Source organism: Crinia signifera, chromosome 11, assembly GCF_055691185.1.
Source record: "Crinia signifera chromosome 11, ASM5569118v1, whole genome shotgun sequence".
In the NCBI taxonomy this organism is placed as follows: domain Eukaryota; kingdom Metazoa; phylum Chordata; class Amphibia; order Anura; family Myobatrachidae; genus Crinia; species Crinia signifera.
Window position 1 is genome coordinate 119446104 of NC_139227.1, and position 26265 is coordinate 119472368.

Below are 26265 nucleotides of genomic sequence, written 5' to 3' on the forward strand. Positions count from 1 at the left end.
ACATCTGCCCCCTTATGACCAACTCTCAGGTAACAGATGTGGTCCCAGTAAGGTGCACCCTGACCTAAGTTACTATCAGGCAACAGGCACCGTCCCAGTAAGCTGCTGCATTCTTGCCTACTTTGATTTTCACCTCTACGGGAGAAGCAACACATCAGTAGGGGGCAGGTGCAACAAGGCTGACATCACTCAGCCCCACCCCCATGCCAAAAAAACTGTTCGATTTGCGGGCCGCGGTGAGGGAGCGGGGCTGAAATAACCTGAAATGATGCTATTGCATAATTTTAGACCCGTCCCCTCTCCGCGGACTCACGATTTGCGGTAATTGAACCAGCGGGGAAGGGGGGAGTGGGGGCTCTGGCCAGCAAGCGGGAGACTTGCCCACCTTTCTGGGGGACGGTAGGCGTCCCCAATTTTTGGGAGCCTCCCGGCCATTCCAGGGGGGGTAGGCAAGCCTGAGCTGCGGTCATCAGCCCTTCTTATGTAATGGACATAGGGCCTGATACTGGTTCACTTGCAAAAGCTGATTCTCTCTCTCAGGGCAGCCGAGAGGAATGCCGGGCCCCGGTAAAATTTTGGGCACCTCCCACACTTAGGCCACGCCCCCAAAATGTTTAGAGGAGGGTGAAAGAAAAGTCTAAAAACTGTAATCTCAGCAGCACACACCTACAGCATGTGCTGTGCTGACAGCAGGCTCAGCATGAGCTCCCAGTGAGACACTCATGCTGAACCTGCTGTCAGCACAGCACATGCTGTAGAAGTGTGTGCTGCTGTTGCTACCTGGGAGGGACAGAGGGGGAAAGGGGGGGTTGGACCAGGGCCCCTGCGGGTAATTAGTATATCACTTTGAAGTACAAACCCCACCCAAATGTAACTCTCTCTGCACATGTTACATCTGCCCCACCTGCAGTGCACATGGTTTTGTCCATTATAGAGAGTTTGCTTTTGCGAGTGAACCAGAATCAGGACCTATGTCCTGGGATGGTGAACATCACCAAAGTGTTACATCAAGGCAGGGGTAAACTAACTAAACAAGGGTCTGTCTATATAATACAGTATTTAACATCTAGAATTTCCTGGTAAGTGTATCTTTGCCATGTTATAGCGATCCCGTATTACATACACAGCATTTATTTTACACTGCAGGCAAATATGTACAACTTTCCATCCACTTTTGAGATCATTTATAAGGTAGATTTTTCCACTTTCAATATTAAAAGGTTTCACTGCAATCTTACTTATAAAGCTGAACACATGGTTTATAATTTTTTTATGGTCTACAACTCAATGGTAATATATATTTTAATAGCACCGCTATATACATAACACGTTATAGAATTCATAGTCTGCCATTACAACATGAGGTATTTAAGTGCAGTAATAAGTCAAATATTAATTTTGGTTTTTCTTTTCCCATGCACAGCGTAGAAATTATGAGAAAAACATGGAATCTGGGACACATATGGATCAAATTGTTCCGCGTCCCTGGTGAGGCTCAAACTCATATTTTTAAAAGACAAGGGGACATATGAAGAGAAGAAGAGAACAATTATTCCTTCCATGTCTTATAATGCTAGGAAACAGCCAGCCTTCTCAGTCACAGGTTCCGCCAGCGCAAAATGCGCCCGATGGAAGGAACCCATTTCACTTTACACCTACCCCCCCCACGCCCACCCCCTCCATTAGGTGGAGCCATGGTCTATGCTAGGTTTTTCGGCACCCCCCAGAAAATGTAATTTGTGATTTACTTCCCATTCGCCTTTCAATTGAAAGCAAATATATTGGACAAGGCGAAGATGGATGAAAGCTGTTAGGACCCGGGATCCCGTGGGTGCACGGACTGGTGCAGGTCCGGTGACCACGCGGGATCCCCGGCGTCCTGTACCTTGTTCGGGAGGCTCCTGGGCATGCAGCGAGGGGCGGGCAGACGAGCAACGTCAGGACGCCGGGTCACGCAGTAGTTAGTCCTGGCTGTTACTAAGCAGCCAGGACGCCGGGATCATTCGTGCCCGCAGTCAGCTGCTGCTATTCTGGCGTTACTCCCATTGGTTGGGGGTCCTCATTTAAGGGATCTGAGCAGGTGCCCAGATGCCGGTGATAGTCATCATGTGCCCTATGCAGGATAGTTCCTGGGTGGTGCTGCTACTACCACCTTTCCTGCGCGAGCCTGCGGACTTGCTACATCTGGGACAACCTTCCTCCATCTTACTGTCCGGTGTCCTGAGTAGGCTCTTAGCCGCAGTTTGGTGGTTCTTATCTGCATGTCAGTTGCCCTAGCGGAGGTCAGGCATTATTCCTCCTGTTTGGTTTGTTTGGGGTTTAAACCCCCTAGAAGTTGTGAAGGGAACAACTTCTTGGTTTGCGACGAGGTCGCTTGGTTATGGTTTTGGTTGCGACGGAGTCGCTATGTTTACTTTACCGGTTTTCTGTGTTTATTTACCCGTACTTGGGTACCACCAGGATTTGTATGTCAGCGTTGTCCTTTTGTAGTTGGGGTTCCTGAGTTTAGTTAGATTATCCTCTTGGACTTATCTTTGGCGGCCACCAAGGCTGCACTGGAGCTTGGGCGGGCCTAACTCACCCTTTCAGGAGTGGTGGCTACAGGCGAAGCCTAGCATCCCGCAGTCCACGGCCACCTGCCACAGGGAGCCAATAGAGTCAGCCTAGAGGATAGCGCCATTAGCCATACTGAGTTGGCACTCGGGTACCAGAGTTACTCCCTGGATCGTAACAGCAGCCTTTGTTTGAGGATTGTCACATGAGTTGCTCCACGGGTGGGGGGGAAGGAGTTGCACCACTCACCTCCATCCCATCCAGGGGGGGGGGGGACACCTGCTCCAACATCCGCCCTCCAGTGGCCGGCGCCCTAGGCAAATGCCTAAAGCTGCCTAGTGGTGGTGCCGGCCCTCAGAGTCTCCCATCCCATCAGTGGGTGAAACGCGTTGTTCTCTCCTATCCACAGGCTGACGTGCATTCATGCAGGACTAAAGATAACTGCATATAAGGAAACTGAATGTATTTTTGCAGCATTCTCAATGACCTTTAGCCTGTTTTGCCTGATGACATTGAGCTTTGTCTTCAAACGTGTTTTATTTTGTTGTTTTAATATTGAACCACTTCTTATTCGTCTCTTCATTACCTGTGCGCGGACATTGTCAATGATTATTTCTTAAGTATTTACTGAGTAAACATAAAGTATTTTCTGTAATAAGCGGCCAAGTAAGAAATCCACCTTCTAAAATAAATAAATCCATTTATATTGGGATACACATGATAATCCGGGGGTGGAGATGAAGGCGGTGAAAAGACTGACCCTGGCATTGCGATACAGAGAATCCTCCCCTCCACCCCCCTACCCGAAACCTTACTATTTGCAGCCTGACCCTATCCCTCCCTGCCAGTGCCTAACCCCTATACCCGTAACCTAAACCTAACCCCACTTCTAAGTACCTAAATCCCCTCCCACCAGGATAACTCCCTCCCTTCCCTCAGCCTGAGCCAATGTCTACCTCTAGTACCAACCCCCCCTCTGCTGGTAACCCCCCCCCCCCCCCATCACGATTATAACTGCATTTCTTTTATTATATATATATATATATATATTTTTTTATATATATATATATATATATATATATATATATATATATGCTAACTACTCCTCACCTCTATGAGGTGACGAACTGCCACTGACCACTAAAGGCCACTTGACGGACCAAATTACTCCTTTGTGTGCTAAAAGATATCATAACAGAAATTGAAAGCAATATTGCTGGATATGGAGAGAGGGAGCTGGGAAGACAAAGATTGGAGGTAGGAGCAGATAGGGACTGGGGGTGGGGTAGAGAGTTTGTGGGCTAAAAACTGTCACAGCTCAAAGGGAAAGTAAAAATTGTCACAGCTCAAAGTGAGAGTACACTGCAGAAGCCGTCATTTTGATATTCAGCCTTTTTGGGTTTGTTATTTGGTATAGCTAGATCTATGCAGCCTTGTATGTAAATGATCTGGTTAGTTATATATATATTAGATCACTCACTCTAGAGGCCCATACACACTGGGCGACTTTAAGATGAAAAATTGCTGAAAACAGCAGGTTTGAGCGGCTTTCAGCTTAAAGCCGCCCAGTGTGTATGCCCCGGCGATGAGAAGTTCCCACATCCTCGCCGGGAAAGCCGCTCATCTGCTGGTAATACCAGCAGATGAGCGGCTTTGAGAATGGCTTTGGATAGCGCTGCGCTAAGCAAAGCCGTCTTCTCCCCGCTGACATCCGGCGATGTCATATGTCCGCCCCCTACACGTGCGTCACAGCCGCATTACCATACGTACGCCCAGCGCAGTAGCGCACGCAGGGGGGGTTTCTGAGTACCCAGAAACCCCCCCAGAAGTCTAAGGGCCATAGGCTGAAAGCTGAGGGTCCCCTCTTTCCATGGGTACAAGAATTTTAAAAATCGGCCTTTGGGAACCGGAGATATCTGACTTCAAAGCAGTGGTCCCCATCCAAGCCTGTTAATTGCTCTTCCCAGTCAGATATTTCAGGTTCTGTCTGACTTAGAGGGTATATTCCAAAAGCTGTGACTCTCCCCCTTTGTTGGACACTAGAAGCTTGTCTCTACTGTTCCCAAAACCAGAGATATCAGCCTTCCAGCAGCTGGTTACTGCTCCAGCTCCACACACCTGGTATGTAGTTTTATATACTCGTTGGCAGATTGCTCTGCCTCCTGAATTCTGATCCCCTAGTCCCCAATACCATTTGGTAGTTGGGATTCTCTAGTTTTTAATTCCATTAAAATCTGAGAAATCTATTTCTGGGAACTGGAGATATCTGCAGTCAAGCAAGCTTTCCTCCCACCAGAAAATTATGAATAATAAGCCCACTCCACTATACACCCCTCCTCTGCATATTAAACATCCTCTACCACCCTGGAAGTTATGTATCATGGCTCCTTCATTCAGCCCAATGCAAACATCCTCTCCCACCTCCCACCATATGTGCAGTAAAGGGGTAATTAGTGGAAATTACTGATCCAGGCCCTACATGCTGAGCGGTTGATATAATACCCCCTACCACCCACGGGACATCAAGGCTTCCCCCACCCCTACCGCTGGAGGATCGGTAGGGGCCCCAATACATTGCTATGCCCAGGGGTCTACACTGCTGTTGACGCCCCTGTATGTATATATATATATTTTATTATTATTATTATTATCATTATTTATATACATTTGGTTTATCTATAATACTTTAACTGACCCGGCATATACTGGGTCATCTAAGTGTCCATCTCCGTGCTTTGCTCCGCCCCTCTGGAAACCCCCTTCTGAAAATCCTGCGTTTGCCACTGCAGCGTTTGCATGGGAACGCCCATGAAACGCGGGGCGTATGCATATGGTAATGAGCCCAAATAGCCCTTCACGCCCCTCTCCACCCCCTGTTCGGAGTGTTCACATTTCATGCGGGATTTGGCCGTACGCCCCGCTCGCACATGCGCAGAGACGCCTCTGCACATGCGCAGACACAAAACATCGGCGGCACGAACGCACGCGGATATTACCGCACCGATCAGAATAAGGGCCTGTATGTTTATATTACACCATAGCTGCCTACCCTCCTGCATTATGCAGGAGACTCCCTGACATAGCAGCAATCTCCCCCTCTCCCTCATTAGTCTAGCAATCTCCCTCATGTCACCTAGCCCACATTACACTGTTACATCATAGTTACCTCCCCTCCTGCATTCCGCAGGAGACTCCCTGACATAGCAGCAATCTCCCTCTCTCCCTCATTAGTCTAGCAATCTCCCTCATATCACCTAGCCCACATTACACTGTTACATTTTTTTGGGGGGAAAAAGGAATGAGAGACAGATACATTTACAGTGAACCATCAGCACCATTTCCCAGCACTTTACCAAGTATAGTAGCTCTTACTAACGGTTTTCTTTCTTTCAGATGTCTCTGTTTGCACTCATCAAAGTCTCTGCATATTGAAGACATGTATAAGTAAATAAGTAATCAGACGAGCATAACAACATCTTCTGCATTATCTCTGTAGGCTCTTCTTCAGTTACTGTGATTTGGGGTTTGATTAAACCCTGCTCGCTAGATTGCGTATGTTCGCGTTCACGCCCCCCCCCCCTCCACCGTCCAAATCCCCGCTCTACGCTGCAAGCGGATGTGTACAGAGAAAAAAATCATTGAATGGTTACCAGTTGTAGCTGGCGGATTGGCAGCCAATCAGGGAAGTGGCGCAACAGCGGCTCCTAATTGGCTGCCAGAACTCCAGCGCTGACTGCCGGAGCTACATTTGAAATGCCCCTGGCACTGTCCGTTGGTTGCATTGCAACATCATGTAGACAACACGTCATTAAATCCAGGGGCTGCAACATTATGGGGTTAACTTGGTTCTTTTCAGCCTGTCTGCAGCCTGCCCTGCAGTTACTAGCATGGGAGCATGGGTCTTTAAGACTGCCTACTTAAGCGCTATGTGCACACTCCCCACATCCACCCTGTCTGTGTACTCCCCCGCTCACCCACCCTCTTTGCTCTATACTCCCACCCTCCCGCACTGTTGCCCACATAAGTTAAGATGGGTCTCCAGCTCACAGTAAGGTGTAAGGTGTAAAGGTATCTGCACATGTGCTACCAACTAACCTGTCCATGATTACCACCACGCCCCCTGGCGCCCTTCGTGAGATCTCAGCTAGCTTTCTTTGCTAGGTGATTGTTGTTTGAATTTGCTCTTGTACTCACAACCAAAACATTTGAATGATTCATCGGCTTCTGACCTCCCCACTACTTTTCAGTCCGCTTCCATATCGAATGACCCTGTAACGTGCACCATTTACTAACCAGTGGGTTGACAATGAATTTAAAACGGCAATAGAAATATATGATGACAACGCATTGCTTAAAGAACGTCAGTGTTTTAGGGTGGTCTGGTTTTTAATGTATCCAGTCGTTGAGAATAAACCGCAATTGTCATCCATCTAAAAAAAAAAAACAAGCACATCAGCGTGTATATGGAAATAAAACCCAAAGAAGCAAATATTATTCCGTAAAGTGGAACATGGAAATGAATGTTTGCAATGCATTGTTAATTGGGTAATCCATTGTAGAAGAGTACTTATTCAGCATCTGTTCATTGTGTCCAGTCCTCAATTCACCTTTCCCTCGCAGGCCCCCTTATCTGGGCTTCATTAATTGGCTGAGAAATGAATGCTTTTCTCCAACGCTCCTAGCAGAGAATGAAGCGCCCCATCTTCAAACATTTCTTCCGTTTCAGTGGAACCAGCATGAACCAATTTGCATCTGAAGAGGGACTCAGGGCAGGAAATTGACGCGAGCACCTTAGAAATCGCCCGCAGCCAGGGACACTGCTGTTCTGATTATGAGGAGCTAAGAATGGTAATTGAATCATTAACATCCCAGGTACCTGTACCAGGCAGCGGAGGGCTTCTTTTGTTGATGTCATAGCAGGACCAAAGTTAGTTCCCCAGGGAGTCACCTCACACATCAACAGTTTTACTGCTCGCTGCTTTACAATTTGCTAATTTTAGTGCAATTAAATTCAAATCAGTCTTCCTTCTCACTTTCCTCACTAGCCGGTATAGTATGTTTCCTCTTGTACAACCGTCAGCAATTAAACAACATTTCCCATGATCCTCAGCATCCGTTGCCAGCTTACACATGGCCTTGGCGGATCCGGTGAAGTCCCGGTAAATCACAACCACGTGTTTCATTAGCCTGCTATAGTAGATAATGGCTTATTTTTTAAAATCTGAAAATGATGGGTAAACATGGACTTCTAAATCAAGGAGATTGCGGTCTATTTACTGTTGGGAATACATTTGGATAACCAATGGTGGGATGCCGAAAGCCAGAACACCAATGCCCCGCCTTCCCCTAATCCTCCCTGTAGACTAACCCTAATCCTCCCCCCTGCAGCCTAACCCTAATGCTGGCCATACACTTGGAGATATATTGCGCAATCTGGATGGTTGGAACAAAAATCTGGTAATATTTGAATGACCGTTTTTGTCAGTTTTCTAGCATTTCAAAGCAAATGGTCAACTGTCATTTGCTCCCATAAATTACCAGATTTTTGTTTCAACCAGCCAGATTGCGCAATAAATCTCCAAGTGTATGGCCAGCTTAACTCTCCCCATTAGTGCCTAACCTTAGTTCCCTGCTTGACTAAACCTATACCTACCATTCCACAGCCTAATCCTAACACCCCCCCACCCCCACCGCAGCCTAACCCTAACACCCCACCCCTACCGCAGCCTAACCCTAATAGCCCCCCACCCCCACCGCAGCCTAACCCTAACAGCCCCTCACCCCCACCGCAGCCTAACCCTAAATCTCCCGCTAGTGCCCAGACCTTAGCGTCACACTTATGGAAGCTGTATGAGTGGCTCCGGTTTACGCCAACGTAAAGAACTTAGATGTCCAGCCTGCCCATATTCCTCTGAGCTTTTCCACATGCCCCTAGGCATTTGCCAATACTGTGGGAACATTACCTTCTGACTGCAATACATGGCCAGCGGAGATGAGATTTTCACGTTTCTTTTGTCCAAAATTTCAACGTAAGTCAACATGGATGCAGTATCAGTGTGCTGTGCCCCCCTTGCATGGCTTGCTGCGCTTGCCATGCTTCGGGCACGAATCCTCGCTGTGCTTGGCACACTATTATATTCTCCCTCCATGCCCTAGTGCAGTGGTTCCCAACCTGGGTGACTAGTACCCCTGGGGGTACTCTGCTTACCAGTTGGGGGTACTTGAAAATAATATTGGTAATGGTGGACGATGAAAAACTTTTGATGGCTGAAGAAGACCCATTGCCATGGTGACAAACCATGTGTCATATGCCTGACCAGCAATCCACTGGGAGCTTCCGATGCTGCCCTTAGACATCAGCAGTCATCTGTCCAGCACTGACAAAGGTGGAGGAAGCAGCGGCATTAATCCTACCGGTGTTAGCGAGAATCCTGGAGATAATACACAGCCATTGACTAGACACAGAAGGGCATGATTCCTTGCTGTATACTACTCCTCCACTCCTCCTTAATATAAGGACATGCATAAGGATCCGCATACCGCTAAGTACTGTCCATATTTCAAATTGAGAGGAGGGGGTACTTATCAATGAAAAGCCTAATCAAGGGGTACGGGAGAGAAAAAAGGTTGGGAACCACTGCCCTATTGGATGGTAGGGTATGAAATACCGCCTGCCGGCTCAAAAAAAAAAAGCGTGAAATACTCATATCGACTGTCAACCGAATGCTTGTGTCAAACTTCCGACCCTGTCGACATTAGCCGTCGACCTATTTCACTGTTTAACAATCATCCTGGTTGCTTTGTAGGAGCAGCAATTTAAAAATGTGAGGTGGTCAGGGCAGAATCTGAGTTTATTGATTGTTTTTGCACCTGAATTTCTTTTTTCCTTATTTGCCGATACTGCTTATGCCTAGGGCCGCCCCTGCCTCTAGAGGTAAGTACATTTGTGCGTGTGCTTTACATATATCTTTGCTTTATAAGGCCTTAAACTGCGCTCTATAATTATTCCACTACTCAGCCATCTTGTTCTAGAACTTGCAAACCAATGAGCTGTGGCGGAATTCCAGGCGCACCTGTGCAAATCCAGGTGCCTCTTCCCCATTCCTTACACAGTTTCAATGAAGCAGGAACCAAAAATGAACCGGAAGCAGATAGGAATCTGGACATAATAAGAGTAACATATTACTATACGGAGGGGGTTCTGTATAACTTTGGAAGCACAGCAGTTTATCCCCTTTTCTTTTTTTCTCCAAGAACACAAGGAGGCAGATGGTTAATGAACTTCTCCCCACATCCCCCTCCTCTCCACGTTCCAATTATTTAATTGTTATTTTTCTTCATTTAGTGGTCCGGCCTCGTTCCTCCAACGTCTTTGTGGAGCCTGGGTAAATCTTAGAGATAATGTGGCACAATACTTCATAAGGAAGCTTCAGCTTCTTTCCGCCTCGCTTGTTCTTCACATGTCCGAGGTAGTTAATGTTGCAGCCCTGCGGACTGCGTAGTCCGGCTGAGCCCTGGCTGTGCCACCTTTGTCTGTGTTTTTCCTCTCGTTAGTCTCCTTGGCCCTTCATTGTCCTCTTCCTGCGGTGTCAGGTCATGCTCAGTGTTGGTCGCCCTGCGCTAAAGACCTCTTTCCTTTCCAGGATCACGAAACAAGACAATTGCACCAAGCATTTTTTTTTCAAGATCCATTGTGGAACCCCCCCTAGGCTGAGAAAGGTCTAATTCACTGAGAATCCTTTCTGGTCACTCAGGAAACTGTCTGTGTGTCTTTTAGGCGAATGTCATAATCCCTGACTTTATTTGGAACTTAAAGAATAAGGAGAACATCAAAAGGTCTGGACATATAAGGGGTGCACACATTTTTTTCGCTGTGATAGTCAAAAAAACTCATTTGACAATTGACCTCGGCGTAAAAGATAAAGTTGGAAGCTCGGTAACAACCGTTCCACAGAATTCCAGGCCTTGAATGTCCATTGGGAGGGCCTGGAAGAGGTAAATTGCTAAACCAGAAGTTTCCTATCAGAATTAGGAAATATGTGAAAAATGTTGATTACCAAATAATTGAATTATTTTATTGCTTGCAAATTTAATTATTTGGACCTAAATACATCACAACACGCTAGATGACCGTAGAAATTAAAAGAAAAACTTACTAAAATTAAAGTTGGATACAACTAAATTATAGGAGCCAAACCAATATTTTGAGAGCCAACAATACAAAATAAAAAATAGATGTGCCGGGCTAATTCCAATGCGTTTTGTTAGTGTTCATCAGGGAGATGGCTTGGTAAGTTCAAATAGCTGAGCCGCCCCTCCCTCAACCCATCATCGTGGGGACAGTTCAGTTTGAGTGACAGTCTAGTCTGCCAATGGAAGATAAAATTATATTGGCAGACAAAAAATAAACATGGTGACCAGACTCGACCATGGTTTTGTAGTACTCATGGCAGACATCAGAATCAGAGTCTACAAAAATACTGTTACCGTAGAAATAATACACAATTAATTAACATTGATAAAATATTAATAATGATAGGCCCAACAAGAATGCACTTTTTTTTTTTAAAAGTACAATTTCTCCATGCTGAATGTTACAGTGATGAGAAATTGTTTTTGTGCTGAATTATGAAATAGGTTCTGTAATCCATGCATGGATCCAAACTTCAGAAGTCCGTTTTCTGAGGTGTGGTGGGTTATTCTGTGGTCCGGTGTGGTTTTCTGCGGTGTGTTGAGTTATTCTGTCGTCTGTTGTGGTATTCTGATGTGTGGTGGGTTTGTTTTTGGTCTGGTATTCCGAGGTTCATTGTGGCATTTTGATGGATCAGGGGTTATTTTGTGGTTCATTGGGTTATCCTTAGGTTCATTGGATTATTAGAAGGTCTAGGTAGGTCCCATGTGTTACTCTGAGGTCTGGTGTAGTATTGTGAACTCTGTTGGGTTACGCTGAGTTTCAGTTTGGTATACTGAGGTATCAGGGTGTATAATGAAGTACAATGTTATTCTAAAGTCTAAAATCTGATCTATATTCTGTAATCTGGTGTGTTATTCTGGTCAATTGTGTTATTCTGTGGTCTACTGGTCCGGTAGGGTACTTTTATGTACTGATGGTACAGTACGCTGAGGTCTGGTGAGCTATTTTGAGATCTGTGGGGTAGTCTCAGGTTTGGCGGTGTGTTTTTTTTTTTTCTTTCAACGTTTTAATTAAGTTTTTCAATGTAAAACATTTCAAGGTAAAACATTTTCTGTACATTGTAATGTTTGTTTCACAAAACAATTCAGAATATTACAAAATAAAACATAGCAATTATATGTTAAAAATAACTTTGAGTCTCAATTATTTCACTGACCATAACATGTTACAGAGATTTTCCAGTCCCTCATTCAAGTCTTTGTAGGGCATATTATCTTGAATTGTCTAGGTCTCTGTATTAATCTCAACAATTCCAACTACCGCCATATATATACCTTTTCTTTATACAATAACTATTGCTATATAAAGGAAACAAAAGTTTTACCTCTATCCTAACTAACCTTAACCCCGTAAACTCCCATCCCCCCTCCCATTCCCTCCCCCCTCTAGGACTCAGTGCATCTCAGTTATTTGACAATGATCTAAGTAGGTACCAAGATGTGCCTTCGAATACTTTCATGACGTGTTTCTGTGTGTCTTCTCCCAATGATCTTATGTAAGTTCCCCATTTTGCATAAAATTTCTTAACGCCCTCCTCCACCATTGGCAGTGTAGCTCTCCTATCAAAATATAGCAATTGTGTCAGTGCCACTTTCACGTCTTGCAAAAATGGAGGAGATGAACTGGTCCAGCTGCGCAAAATTACTTTCTTCGCAACTGTCACAATTATGGTCAAGAGAGGGAACAATTCAGTTTTTCGGCCAGGTATACTCCAATTGGAGAAGTTTGCGCAGAGCATTGCCAAAGGGTCTTTTGTAAGTTTTATTCCACATGTAGTATTATAGCGGTGTGTTTTGAGGTTTAGAGGGTTATTCTGATATACAATAGGGTATCCTAAATTCCGGTGGATTATTCCTATGTCCGGTGTGGTATTCTGTGGTTCATTGGGGTATCTGGTCGGTTATTCTGAGGTCCGATGTTATATTCTGTGGTCTGATGGCTTGTTCTGAAGGTCATTGGGCTGTTCAGGACCTTATTAACCAATAGGCTGATCAGGCTGCAGCCTAGGGCGCCAGGACTGGGGGGAGCGCCTTGCAGGTGACAGCCAAGGAATAAAACTAATGCCTAATTTATTTCATGCTTGTTAGCTATCACCCGATCCAATGTACTGTGGTGGTAAAGTTATGTACATTGTGCTACAGCGCCAAATGGGCAGCCTAAAGCCAGAGTCTCCTTCCCACCACACCCATTAGGGACCTTATTCTGGTTGATTTGCACCCGTGCGAACAGCAATCGCACACACGTAGTCTGCGAAGCAACACCCACACCACATGCGAACATGTGCTATTCAAATGGGAGTGGCCACAAACTACACGCACACTTGTGTGCTCACAAGAACATTGCCGTGTTCGCAACATCAGGCACTGTGTGTGCGAACATCCTCTGAGGGTGAAATCGTTCGCTACTCCAACCCTACGCACGCAGCCAAACCATTCTCAACCATTTATTTAATGACATGATATTCCTCATTTCATTGTGTTCATTGGAGAAAATGTACTATTTGGCTGCCCATTACCAAAGAAGCCTTATTATATCAATGAATAATGTTTGTTTTATGTTCGACTTCCCCAACTACAGTAAAAAATATTATGGTGTGTCTCTCAACACCATAAATTAAAATTGTAGTTTTTGTTCCTGAGCAATGTTTTATCAGCTGTTATCAGCTGTTATATATGTATATATTATGTTGGGGACGGTTTATTTCATAACTGTAATTGTGTGTGTGTGGATTAAGGCAATGTGTCTTTACTATTTTGTATTTACTATTTAAAAAGTGGATCCCTACTGTACAGTATCTCATAACTTAGATATGACTTCCACATGGTCTACATTGCTGTGAATGGATATACTGTACAGCAGGGAGCGAGTACAGTGGATTACATGTGTCTTTGCATTTAATAAGAACGGAACCAGGAATACTTTTAGAAATAACAAAGCTGATTCTGAGAATAAAAACCAGAACTTAGTACACAGAGTAAAGATAAAATCACTAGATAACAGGACTCAATAGCGTGGTCGAGCAGTAGCAAGGCATTGTAGTTCGTAGAAGTTATATAATTATAATTATATATAATTATATATATATATTATAACGCATGAAATGTTTAAAGTGCAACAGTGTGCTTACCACGGGCAGGCACTGAGTAGATGTGGTTAGTTAATTGGTTAATGAGAGAAACTTGTAAGGTGCATGGGTGAGTATTGTGCGCAGGTGCGTGTATTTTAACTATTGTGCATGCTGATAGGTGTTGCGAGCGTTGGTTTGATAAACTGCTGCCCCGCGAGGCCTGAGAGTCCCTTTTTTTTGCGAAGGTTTTTCAGCCCGAGCACTGCAAGTGTACACGCAAGGTTGCGAAGCCACCACCCAGTGCTTGTGGTCAACTCCTCTTGTATACGCCCCAGTTTTCGCCTGTTTATGCGCAATTGCGAGGCCGCGCCATTGGGCGCTATCAAAGCTGCTGTTTATGGGAGGCAGGTCAAACCGCCCGAAGGAATATTCACACGTACAAAAAGAACATAGAACAGCGATAGATTTCAACAACAACTGAGTTCATCTAGTATAGAGTATTTAATAACATATTGAAAACAGTATTAAAACTGTGTACGTATACATAAATAACAATAAAACATATTGGAAATACATGTATATATAGACAGTTCCCGATGTTAATAGTAACGGTGTGTATGACAATGCACTTTCTATAACAAATAGATTTTGCAAAGTGCCGGTGCAGAAATGGCTCCTATAGCAGTTATCATGCTTCAGCAGGTGAACTGAAAGGAGTTATGTAGATGATGTGAGGTTCCCATCGATTTCCCAGCAAGTGGTTAGTTACCCGGTGGTGGTCAGAGTCCGTCAGGTATCGTCCAGCAAGATTTCCTCACAGAGAAATGTGGCGTTCGTGGAAGCCGGACGGTGACCTTCTTGAACGTGAAACTGTTATCGCTGGTCCGGAACTGGATATAAAGGGCAGTTATAGCATACAGGCTCAACGCGTTTCGGTGTGGCACTACACCTTCTTCAGGAGCTGCTTTTCCCTATCTTGGTCCTCTACAGGCTTTCGTTGTATAGGCCCAGCGGGTTTACATTATAAGGACATATGCCCAAGAAAGGGTCTGTAAGAGCAATATTTTACTGTGACTCCTCTGGGTAAGTGCCTCAAGAAGGCACCACTGCGACATCCATGTGCTCCCATTTCAGTCTGTGTGTGTGTGTGTGTGTGTGTGTGTGTGGTGTACTGCTGCTGTATAGTTTTGAGTGTGGGGACTTCAGAATCACCGTGAGCATTCCTCTTTTCTCAGATCCTACGCATTTTGCCATCTGTACTGTTTTTTTATGGCATTAAACATTAAGGTTTAGGGATCAGATGTCCTCTCTGGATGTGTCTTGGGACCAGAGGTGACTGCAGGGGCAACCATGTAGTGCTGGTAGGATGACCGCTTAGGACATATAAACATACATGTTATCTCTCACGTAATATAAGTGCTGGCTGGTTACACCATGATCAGGTGCGGTGAGTGTTCCTGGCACCCTGGAATCGGCATAAGGCTTCAAACGCTTCTTCTAAGCCCCCCCCCACACACACACACACCCATTGGCTATTTTTACAGGACTCTGGGGATTTACCAACTAGCACATATATTACATGATAACATGTATGTTTATATGTGCTGAGCAATTTCCCCTCTGCGCTATATGGACGGCCCGGCTATGTACAGGACACAATGGTTTTATATTTTACTATACAAATAGTTCTTTATACGATTCCTAGATGTATAATAGGATACAGGTTGAATATCCCTTATCCGAAATGCTCGGGACCACAGGAATTTTGGAAAAGGGATTTTTCCAGATTTTGGAATATTTTTTTACCATACTTACCATGTCCCCTGGTGGTGCCCGATGGTACCCCGCCGTCCACCAAGATCCTCTTCGGCGGCATCTCCGGTCCCAGGGGTGCATTGCGCGAGTGTGCAAGCCTGTCGGTGACGTCACTGGAGGCTGCCGTGGACATCGGGTGGCGAGGTAAGCATGAAAGAAAGGAGCAGGGGGAACCCCCCCTCCAAAAAAACCCACCCGGAAATAGTTTAAAAAAACACGGTTCTCGGAATATTTTGATTTCAGTTTTTGGAATACATGGATAAGGGTGACCCGACCTGTATAGTAGGATGGTAAGGGTGTGGATTGTATTGTCGACCATACTTAGATCAACAGTCATTAGGTCGACACCGTTGGGTCGACAGTTGGGAGGGTCAACAGGTGGCAAGGTCGACATGGGACAATTTCGACATGGGTTTAGGTCGAAACAGCGTTTGGTCAACATGGGTTAGGTCAAGAGGTCGGAAGGTCGACATTTTTTTTTTTTACCTGAATGTCGGCACAATCGACATGGACACAGTTGGAAGTAAACCGCAGCCCCTCGCATCGCTCACTTCGCTGCAATGGCCGGTCAGGGGGCCCCCCGGGAGAGGGCAGGGGGCCCCACGGCGATCCTATAAATATGAGTGCCCAGAGTTGCTGTCCTCATTCTGCTGCAGCCTCTTGACAAGACAAGTCACACTTTAGAGAGCTCAGAGCAGAAATAACTTTCAGAGTTAGTTGTCATGCCTGGTGCTGAACGGTCAGCAATACCACACCGGCCTCAGTTCCGGCCTGTGGTACCCAAACATGGGTGGGTCTCTGTATTTACAGACCTAACCCAAGACAAGATCAAGACGGTGACCCAGGGCAGGGCCAAGCCAGTGACCCAGAGCAGGGCCAAGCCGGCAGTCCCGGCGATGCCGAACCCGGCAGTCCGGGCGATGCCGAAGCCGGCAGTCCCGGCGATGCCGAAGCCGGCAGTCCCGGTGAAGCCGGCAGTCCCGGTCAAGCTGAAGATGGCAGTCCCGGTCAAGCCGGAGGCGGGATTCCCGCTTACTGCCAAGCAGGGATACATGGTCCTGCCCAAGCCATCAGACATGGTCTTGCCAAAGCCATCAGACATGGTCCTGCCCAAGCCATCAGTCATGCTCCTGCCAAAGCCGTCAGTCATGGTCCTGCCAAAGCCATCAATCATGGTCTTGCCCATTCCGGAAGAGATAAAAAATGATGCTGCCACTTGCACACCTGATTCCCCAGCCGAGCTGATGAAACCTCGCTCGCTCAGGTTAAGGGTCTCCAAAATGATGAGAAGTGCATGGTGCTGTGGGATTACAACTGACTCAGATTAACCCCCCCCCCCTCCCCCAACCCACCTGATGATATTCTATGCTGTGCTTAGCTACGCTATGCTAAGACTATGGTCTTAGTACAGCTTAGCTAAGCACAGCATAGAATAGCCCAGCACAGTCTCCTCCTCCAAATAAAAAAAAATAAAAACAAATATAAAAACAAACAAATTACAAAAATTATAAAAAAATCCCCTCCTCTCCCCCCACCTGTTGAGGTCACCTTGACGTGGTAGGTGGGCTCACATTAATGTGCTAAGGACCTCAATGTCCCCCATGTTACTGTTATTGGTCTCTGTACTTCAGGTGCATTTTCTTTCCTTTCTGGCTGAGCTCTGCTTTTAAACCCTCAGTGCCACTATTATGACATCATATGACATTGTGACATCATTATGATATCATAGGTAATGTATCCTCATAGGGATACGGTCATATTATCGACAGCACTTAGGTCTACAGTCATTAGGTCGACACCGTTGGGTCGACAGGTAGCAAGGTCGACAGGGTTCTAGGTCGACATGGGTGAAGGTCGACAGGTGTCTAGGTCGACATGGGTTTAGGTTGACACATGCGTTAGGTCAACATGGGTTAGGTCAACAGGTCATTAGGTCGATATGTTTTTTTCACTGTTTTTTGAGCTGACATGTGCCGACAGGCGGTATTTCATGCCCTACCATCCACTAGGGCGTGGTGTGAGAATAAAATAGTGTGCCGAGCGTACTGAGGCACCGTGCCCGAAGCATCGCGAGTGAAGCAAGGGGCTGCAGTTCACTTCCAACTGTGTTCATGTCGACTGTGTCGACATTCGGGTAAAAAACAGTGAAAAAACCAATGTCGACATGTCAAACTCATGTCGACCTAACACACGTGTCAACCTAAACCCATGTCGACCTAGACACCTGTCGACCTTCACCCATGTCGACCTAGAACCCTGTCCACCTTGCTTCCTGTCGACCCAACGGTGTCGACCTAAGTGTGGTCGATAAAACGATCCACACCCGACGGTTAATGGGTCTTTTAGTGACTCTCTCTGCACATATTACAGATTACGTTTGCCCCACCTGCAGTGCAGCATGGTTTTGCCCATTTTTAGAACAAATTTGTCTTTCAATCAGGTCTGAAAAGACTCTGAATTAGCCCAATATATGTATATATATAAAACAATCTGTTGGTTTTGTCTAAACTGTGCAGTAGAGGGGCAAAAATATAGTATTCTTCCTGATTTTTATAGTTCAAAGGGACGTTCTAAACTACATTTCCCACCCCAACAATACTATAATCCAGAATTTGTTCAGGATATATCTGTTCTCCAAACTTTTCTTTGTATATCTGAGATTATACTTGAAAAGTTTCAATTCTCATACAGTTTATCTTCAGTCTGGTGAATTGTGAGATTGGCTTGTTGTTCTTCCAGCTGTCCGAATGACAACTGGAATATTGGAAACTGTCAACTCGTTTTATATGTGTATTTGTATAGAGTATTTATTTCCTGGATTGTTGCAAATCCAGTGTTAGTTAAACCTAAATCTGAGAGTATTTAATTTGTCTTCTGCATATTGGAGAACAATCATTAATATATATATATATATATATACCATTTCAATGTGTTTCCAAAAGATCAATATGTGTGTGTGTTATAAATATGGGTTTTTCTCCAAGCTGTACATACACAGATTTATAATAAAGGGTGCACATACTGTCCCCATAGCAGTGCCATACAGCTATATTCAACATTAATTAGAAACAAGTCATTCCAAATACAAAGAGAACATTTTATATAATTAAAAGGTATAGGTATATCTACACAAGGCAATGCATGGTGTGTTGAGCTACTATCTGATTGCCTTTTTTTAAGTGAAATAGAATGCATGTGCATCAATTGTATCCAGTTATAGTTGACTTGTCAATTAAATATTTATTTATTTATTAACAGTTTCTTATATAGATTGTAAGCTTGCAGCAGGGCCCTCCTACCTCCAAGTCTGTCTGTTGTTGCCCAGTTTGTCTTATCACTGTCTACTATTGTAAAGTGCAACGGAATCTGCTGCGCTATATAAGACACTGTAACGGAACCTGCTGCGCTATATAAGACACTGTAACGGAATCTGCTGCGCTATATAAGACACTGTAACGGAATCTGCTGCGCTATATAAGACACTGTAACGGAATCTGCTGCGCTATATAAGACACTGTAACGGAATCTGCTGCGCTATATAAGACACTGTAACGGAATCTGCTGCGCTATATAAGACACTGTAACGGAATCTGCTGCGCTATATAAGACACTGTAATGGGATCTGCTGCACTATATAAGACACTGTAACGGAATCTGCTGCGCTATATAAGACGCTGTAACGGAATCTGCTGCGCTATATAAGACACTGTAAATAAATAAATAAATAATACAGCGCAGCGTATTCCGTTGCGCTTTACAATAGGAGACAGTCCTACAACAAACAGGGTATTTACTGTACAGATAGTGAAAAGGTATGAGGGCCCTGCTCGCAAGCTTACTATCTATAGATATTGCAAATCACTGCAGAATATGGACGGAGTATCTTATTATCAGCAGTAATTTAACGCTGTTACAGCATTGCACTGCTGGCTATGGCAGTACACCACTGGCTGTTGGTGCCCGGTGCTGGTTATAAAAATACAGGGGACCCCTAGTCTTTTTGTCCTCCAAATTTATGTAACCAGGACTGGTCCAAAAACCCGGCGCTTATGAAATAGGGGGGGGGGGGGGGCTGACTTGCCACTCATTCTTTCCTTGTTCCTTTTGCCTCTTATACACCGGCCTTCTAATGGCCTTTGCATGAATGTACTACTGGAGACACTTGACGCAGATCGCGCCAGGACTCTATATTCTAGTGAAGCTTAAGCCAAGCATTATGTGATACAGTAACCCTGATGACTGTGATTAGGGGGTCTCACGGCTCCACCGTCTACATCTGCCTATACACACATTTGCATGATCAGACCACACCAAGTACTGTATAATTACTGTTGTTTATCTTACTCTGTAAATGGAGGTCAGCCAGGACCACCTCAGCTAACATCACCTACAGAGAGGGAGGCTTTGATGGGGGTTTTAGCCTTGGAGAAATAAACCACAGGTTTCGGCATTCATTATCCGTAAGCATAAACACCAACAAAAACACCTTCATCTCAGCAGATACATATTAACGGAGCGTCTGTTCAGCATAAAGGGGTGTATAGTACTACAGCTGTATGTCGGCCACATAAGCAGGGGTGACAGCAAATCTAGCAGTTTTTAAGACCCTCCTGAATAAAAAAACGTATCCGTGGTGCGTTCTGCTGACCTTTATGCTTGTCAACATCAGAACGTTCACCCCAGACCTATAGAGATTGTTATTTTTATTATGTTTTTTACACTTACGATTAAGTACATTTTTATATTTTATTATTTTGTGTGTTGGTTCATGTTTGTGTCCTAGCTCCCTAAAGGCTGGATACCAACTAGATATGTGGTATAGGCCCGACATATGAAGCACATAATCTAGTCTGCACCCGCTATGTGGCTGACAATGAGCGCATCCACATGTCGTCAGCGACATCCTCCGATTTATCACATGTAAGCCCGGGGAGCTGCTGACGGGGAGCAGCAGAATTGAAAAATCCTATTCAAAAGACTGGGTGGCCACCGATTGGCTGAGAGAGCTCTCTCAGCCAATCAGCGGCCTCCTACTCGGGCAGCCGTTGATTGGCTGAGAGAGCTCTGTCAGGCAATCAGCGGTCTCCTATTCGGGCAGCCACTGATTGGCTGAGAGCACTCTCTCAGCGGCCACCCATTTTTTTTAACAGTATTTTTCAATTATCCCGCTGCCCGCTGCACCCTGCTCACCAGATCCTGCTCCCTGCCTGCCGCACCATATCTAATGTGATACATCAAAGGGCTAGCACCCACAATGTGCAGCTGATGGCTGCACAAAAGATTTATCCTATGTGCAGCTAGTCCCACAGATCCGAAATGCACAGGACCGCGCATCAGATCCGATCGGATGTCATACGGATTTCACACTATTTCTCTGCCTTATCTGCCCGAATTGGGTGAAATCGGGCCCAAATCGTGTAATGTATAGGGGCCTTAACTGTCATTTTTCAAACACAACCTATAGCCATAGTTGCTGACTTTTTTCTGCTCTCTCCGGGAGAGGGCAGCCAGCTCACTGTAGCAGGGGGGCGGGGCCATTGCCGGGAGGGGGAAATGGGCGGCCCAGGGGCGGACGGGCAGCACTATTGGGGGCGTGTATAGCGTGATTGCAGCATTTTAGCCCCGCCCCCTGCAGTGCAGGGCTAAAATGCCGCAATCGCCTCATATGACCGGCAGACCCCCCCCGGGGGGGGAGGTTCGAGAGAGATTGAGAGAAATGCGGGAGGGTTGCCACCCCTTTACGGAGGGCCAGGAGGGGGACCCGATTTCCAGGACCCTCCCGGCCATTCCGGGAGGGTAGGCAACCATGCCTATAGCACAACAATTAAAAGCAGATTGGTTGGTACTTTATCGTTCCCTACGCTTTGATACATCACCCCCTTTGATACTGAATTCAGTCATGAACTCTGCAGATGCCCCTGTGCAACAGACATGTATCAAGTAAATATTCCTGAAGAAGGCAATTGTTCTGTATCCGACAACAGAGATACAGATTCTGCAAAGTGCTCTTCTCAGCGGAGGGACAATGTCGCCCTCTGACCATGAGAAACGTTGGGTTCCTCGTGCAGTTATCTGAGCCTCATAACTGCAGCTAATGGTGATTATTAATAAGGGTTTCAAAATACATGGGAAAATGTAACCAGAGGAGACAATAGAAGATTCTCGGCACCCTGGGCTGTGTAAAGGCAGAAGAGAAATTCCAGTGAGAAATGATTGTGACGGCTAGGGACGTATTCCGCTTACAGAGAAATCTCTGTGACAGGGATTCATTTAGTTGTACTTATAACAAAGCTTCCTATAAGTATATTCTGGCACATCACCATTCATAAGAGCTTGGGTTTTCTTTTTACAGAGCTCCAGTATCGAGGCCCCAGTTCACACGGGTGATTTTGCCCCCCCACGTTGCAATAAACTGGAGACAGGTCTCTGAGGGACGGTTCACATGAAATATTGGGAGCGAAGCTTGTAGTGTGTTTGTGTCAACAGCCACCCACACATTTAGTGGCCTTTGTGACAGGGGGTAACCAACAGGGGTGTCCGAGCAAGGTGTCGGCCAATCAGATTAGCCACCACTTTCAAACGGGATGTCGCAATGTGTTTTATACGTTATATTTTTGGGGTTTGTGTACGTACATTGCAACAACTTTGTGACTTAGGGGTTTCTTTATCACTGGGGGGGGTAGTGGGGTCACCGAAAAGTATGTATTATGATCCTTTATTCATATAGTGCTACAAGGGATCAGCGGCGAAAATACAAAATAAGCACAGCCAGAACATTGGGAGTTACCGTTCAAGACAAGTACAGGGTATATGATTGGGATACCTACGATATCACGGCGGTCAAAAGACTGACATAAGCATCCCAATATGGAGAATCCAGACAGAGGCTCTGTTAGTAAGCTAACCCTCTCCCCCTACCCCACTAACCTACCCTCCGCGTAGTCTGACCCTTAGTGTTTAAACCCAACCCACCTTCCCTGACCGCATGCTAGCCCGCCCAGCATACTCACCAATCGGGGCAGCCTTTTTGATGATCCGGCGCCAGGCCTTCTGACAGCAGTTAGGATGCCTGCATTGGCACATTGAATGCCAGTATCCTGACTGCTGGGATGCTGACCGAATCCTATATAAACTTAGCTACATTAGCACTGAATGAAGTATCAGGGTGGCAGAAAACCAAGGGGTTAGATGCCATCAAAGGAAGTATGGAGTAGAAGATGGTTTTAGTAAGAGCTGGAAGAGCACAAGAGGGAAGTGGGCCCTGCTCGTCAGAGCTTACATTATCTTATTGCCATATTTGACAGCTATAAGAAACTATTTTCCATCTATATTTATCAACAAACTTATCGACGGGACAGTTTTTGGAATATTTTGTTTTTCTGATATACGGATACAGGATACTCAACCTGTGTGTGTGTGTGTGTGTGTGTGTGTGTGTATACTGTATATATATATATATATATATATATATATATATATATATATATATATATATATAGGAGCTGTGAATAGAGGTTTTAGTTAGTAGAGGAGTAGGTAGGGGCTGGGAGTGGCGAGTCTGTGGGCTAAAAACGGTCACAGCTGAAATTGAAAGTAAAAACGGTCACAGCTCAAAGTGGAAGTACATTGCAGAAGCCGTCATTTTTTTAAATGTAACCGCTTGTGGCTCAGGATGCTGTGATCTTGCATTAGGGATCCGGGTCTCCGAGCGGCTGACAAACATGATGCGATCATCTGCAGGCGTATATAGTAGAGTAGGACAGAATACACATCGCCCGCTCTGCTATGTACCCTCCTGTTCTGGTACCTTACATTATCATTACGCACGGGGGAATTTTGGTTTGGAAGCCGTACATGCATGATGTTTTAATTAGACAATAGAGGAGCCGCAAACACGAGATAATGTGATCTTATTTTGTAGAGAAAATGTATAATTAACAACAGTAAATGAAAAAGCAACACTGCAGCCTTATGTAATCGGGATGTGTCCCAGCAGATTGGCTGGAAGTTCTAAGCCTACCAGTGACCAAACCCAAAGCTTATCATCTCACTAAACATTTCTTGCTGTTTCAGACGCATTTTTGAGAGTTCTATTTTAACCTCTCAGTCAGCACATAGCTGTAATGGGAGAGGCAGGAGTGCGACTTCTTTCGATGCAGGGCCCAGAATCCTCTGTTATGATACACGTCTGGGTTTGTGCATACCGCTGTGTTGGGCCCCATCTCCTTTACATAAGATGCATGGAACCTATAGGACTCAGGAACAAGTTTTCCTTACAAACAGGGACCCCGTGTCAATAAAGCATGCAGAAACACGTTGGGGTATTTAGTGGAACAGCAAATACCAACCTAAGAAATGTCAGACAATGGGTAGCTCCTCCGAATTGATATTGTGGGTAAGGGGTTTGGTTGTGTCTGTGATACCCAAACTGCACAAGATGCCAACTGCGCACTTGTGTTCAAAAAGTGGTACTTTGTGTGACGTAAAACTTTCCAAAGCAAAGGATGGCGTGCCGGTGCGGTGGTGCTTTATATCATGGTGGCTTAGGTCCATGTTTTACAATGCCGGCATTATGAAGTGGGGCAGGGCCATGATTGCACAATCCAGTGTGAAACGCGCCAGTCAGTGTGAAACGCGTCATTAGACTGTGTGAAACGCATCCTCATAGCTCTGAACTTCACATTTCCTTGCCAGTAATCTTCGTCGTGAATCACATCATTGAACATCCGGACCGCCCACCTCGCTAGCTGAAGAGGGTGGTCCAGATGATCAATAGAAATCTAATAGGGTCTCCGCTAAATGGTGGTGGCCAAACTCTTTTTTTTTTTTCCCCAAAATATGTTTTATTGAACCTCATATATCACCGTTGTTACAGACAATAGAATTGGGAATATGACAATATTTAATGAGGATCAATCCACAATATTAAACATTTTCCAAAATAATCAACATATATTATAGGTAAAGGAAAATATAATACAAAATGCATGGCATGGCAACTTCGGTGGTGATAGAACAATAAATTAGACAATGATTTATAAACAGCTATATCGTGTACAAGGGTATTGCGATCTTTACTAAGGAAAGAGAGAAGTTGCCAAAAAAGAATTAGTAAAGTCTCAGCATACAGAACAAAATACAAACCACAAAAACAATAACAATACTAATTACTGATAGTACCTAATAGATATCAACTTCGAGAGATCTGAATAACTAACTAACTAACTAAATAACAGCCAGCTCCTAGTTCCAAGCCATCTACCCATCCATGGACCGATCCAGCCATCCAGCAGAGAATACAAGGGAGAGAAAGAAAGAGGGGGGCAGAATATGGAGAAAGAGTGCACATGTAGAGGGGTCTAATAGGAAATATGACGTCTAAATGGTGACAGGGGTCTTCTTCTGGAGGAGATGAAGGTTACATCACAAGGTGGACTGGAAGCACAGTTGAATTGCTGATTTGGGCCTAGGTGGTAAAATTTGGATATATTTATCCCAACACTGGAATAGGGCTGCGGTCATAGATTCCTTATGAAGGGACGTCTCCAGCAAAGCCATAGTAAATAGGAAGAGCAGCCTAGATTTCGCCATCTCCAGGGAGGGGGCTAGGGTGTGTATCCACCGCTGCAGGATGGCTTTTCTGCCAACAGCTGATAGGATTCCAAGAAGTTTTTGTCATGTTTGGGGACAGAGGACTGGTCTGCGACGTATCCAAACAACGCCCGAGCGTCATTGCACCGAAAAACCAGTTTCAACGAAGAGGTGGCTAAATTGTGTAGGGTGTTCCAGAAAGTTTGGATATGTGGGCAGGACCACAGGCAGTGATATAGGTCAGCATCATGGGAGTGACATTTGGGACAGTCAGAAGAGTCAGCGGTGCCCATCAGGTGACAACGCCTAGGGGAGAAGTAGGCCCTGTGTAGGATTTTGTAGGACATCTCCTGATAGGAACTAGCCGGGATAAGCTTGAGGCTGGAGAGGAATGTGTCTAAAATGGTTTCAGGCTCGAGCGTCATGGTCTGCAATGACCATTTGTGAAGTCCCTAGATGTCCGAGTCAGGGTCCAGTTCGGGAGTATGCGTGGTATAATGTGGATATGGAGTGTGTGCAGGTGTGGATGACGGAACCAAGGGGATTTGTGATATCTTGGGGCCGCAATTTGGGGAGTATGGATTCAAATAGTGCGTTGCTTGGAAGTATGCAAATTTATGGTGTGGCAACGGGTGATGACGTGATACAGCTTCGTCAAAGGTTAACAGGGTATGTAGGGTGTTTAGTAAATGTCGTAACGATAGAATGCCAGAAGAGCGCCAGGTGGTGAAACGAGAGGTGGTTTCGCCATTCTGGAACTCTAAATTGCCGACAAGTGGTAGAGATAGAGAGCAGTAACTCTGTAGGTGTAATGATGTCCTGGCACGTCTCCATGCGTAAATCATGGAAGATAAGAGGAGGTTATCGTATTGGGCCGACATGAAGTGAGATGGTTTAGCGTGTAGAATATAGCTGAGGGAAAGGGGATGGGAGAGCTGGGAGTCTAAAGAGACATCCGTAAAAATGTTAGTATTAGCAATCCAATCGGTACTTGTTTCCTAGCACGGCGCCCGCGATTTTGATCTTACTGCATCTTATACAGCTC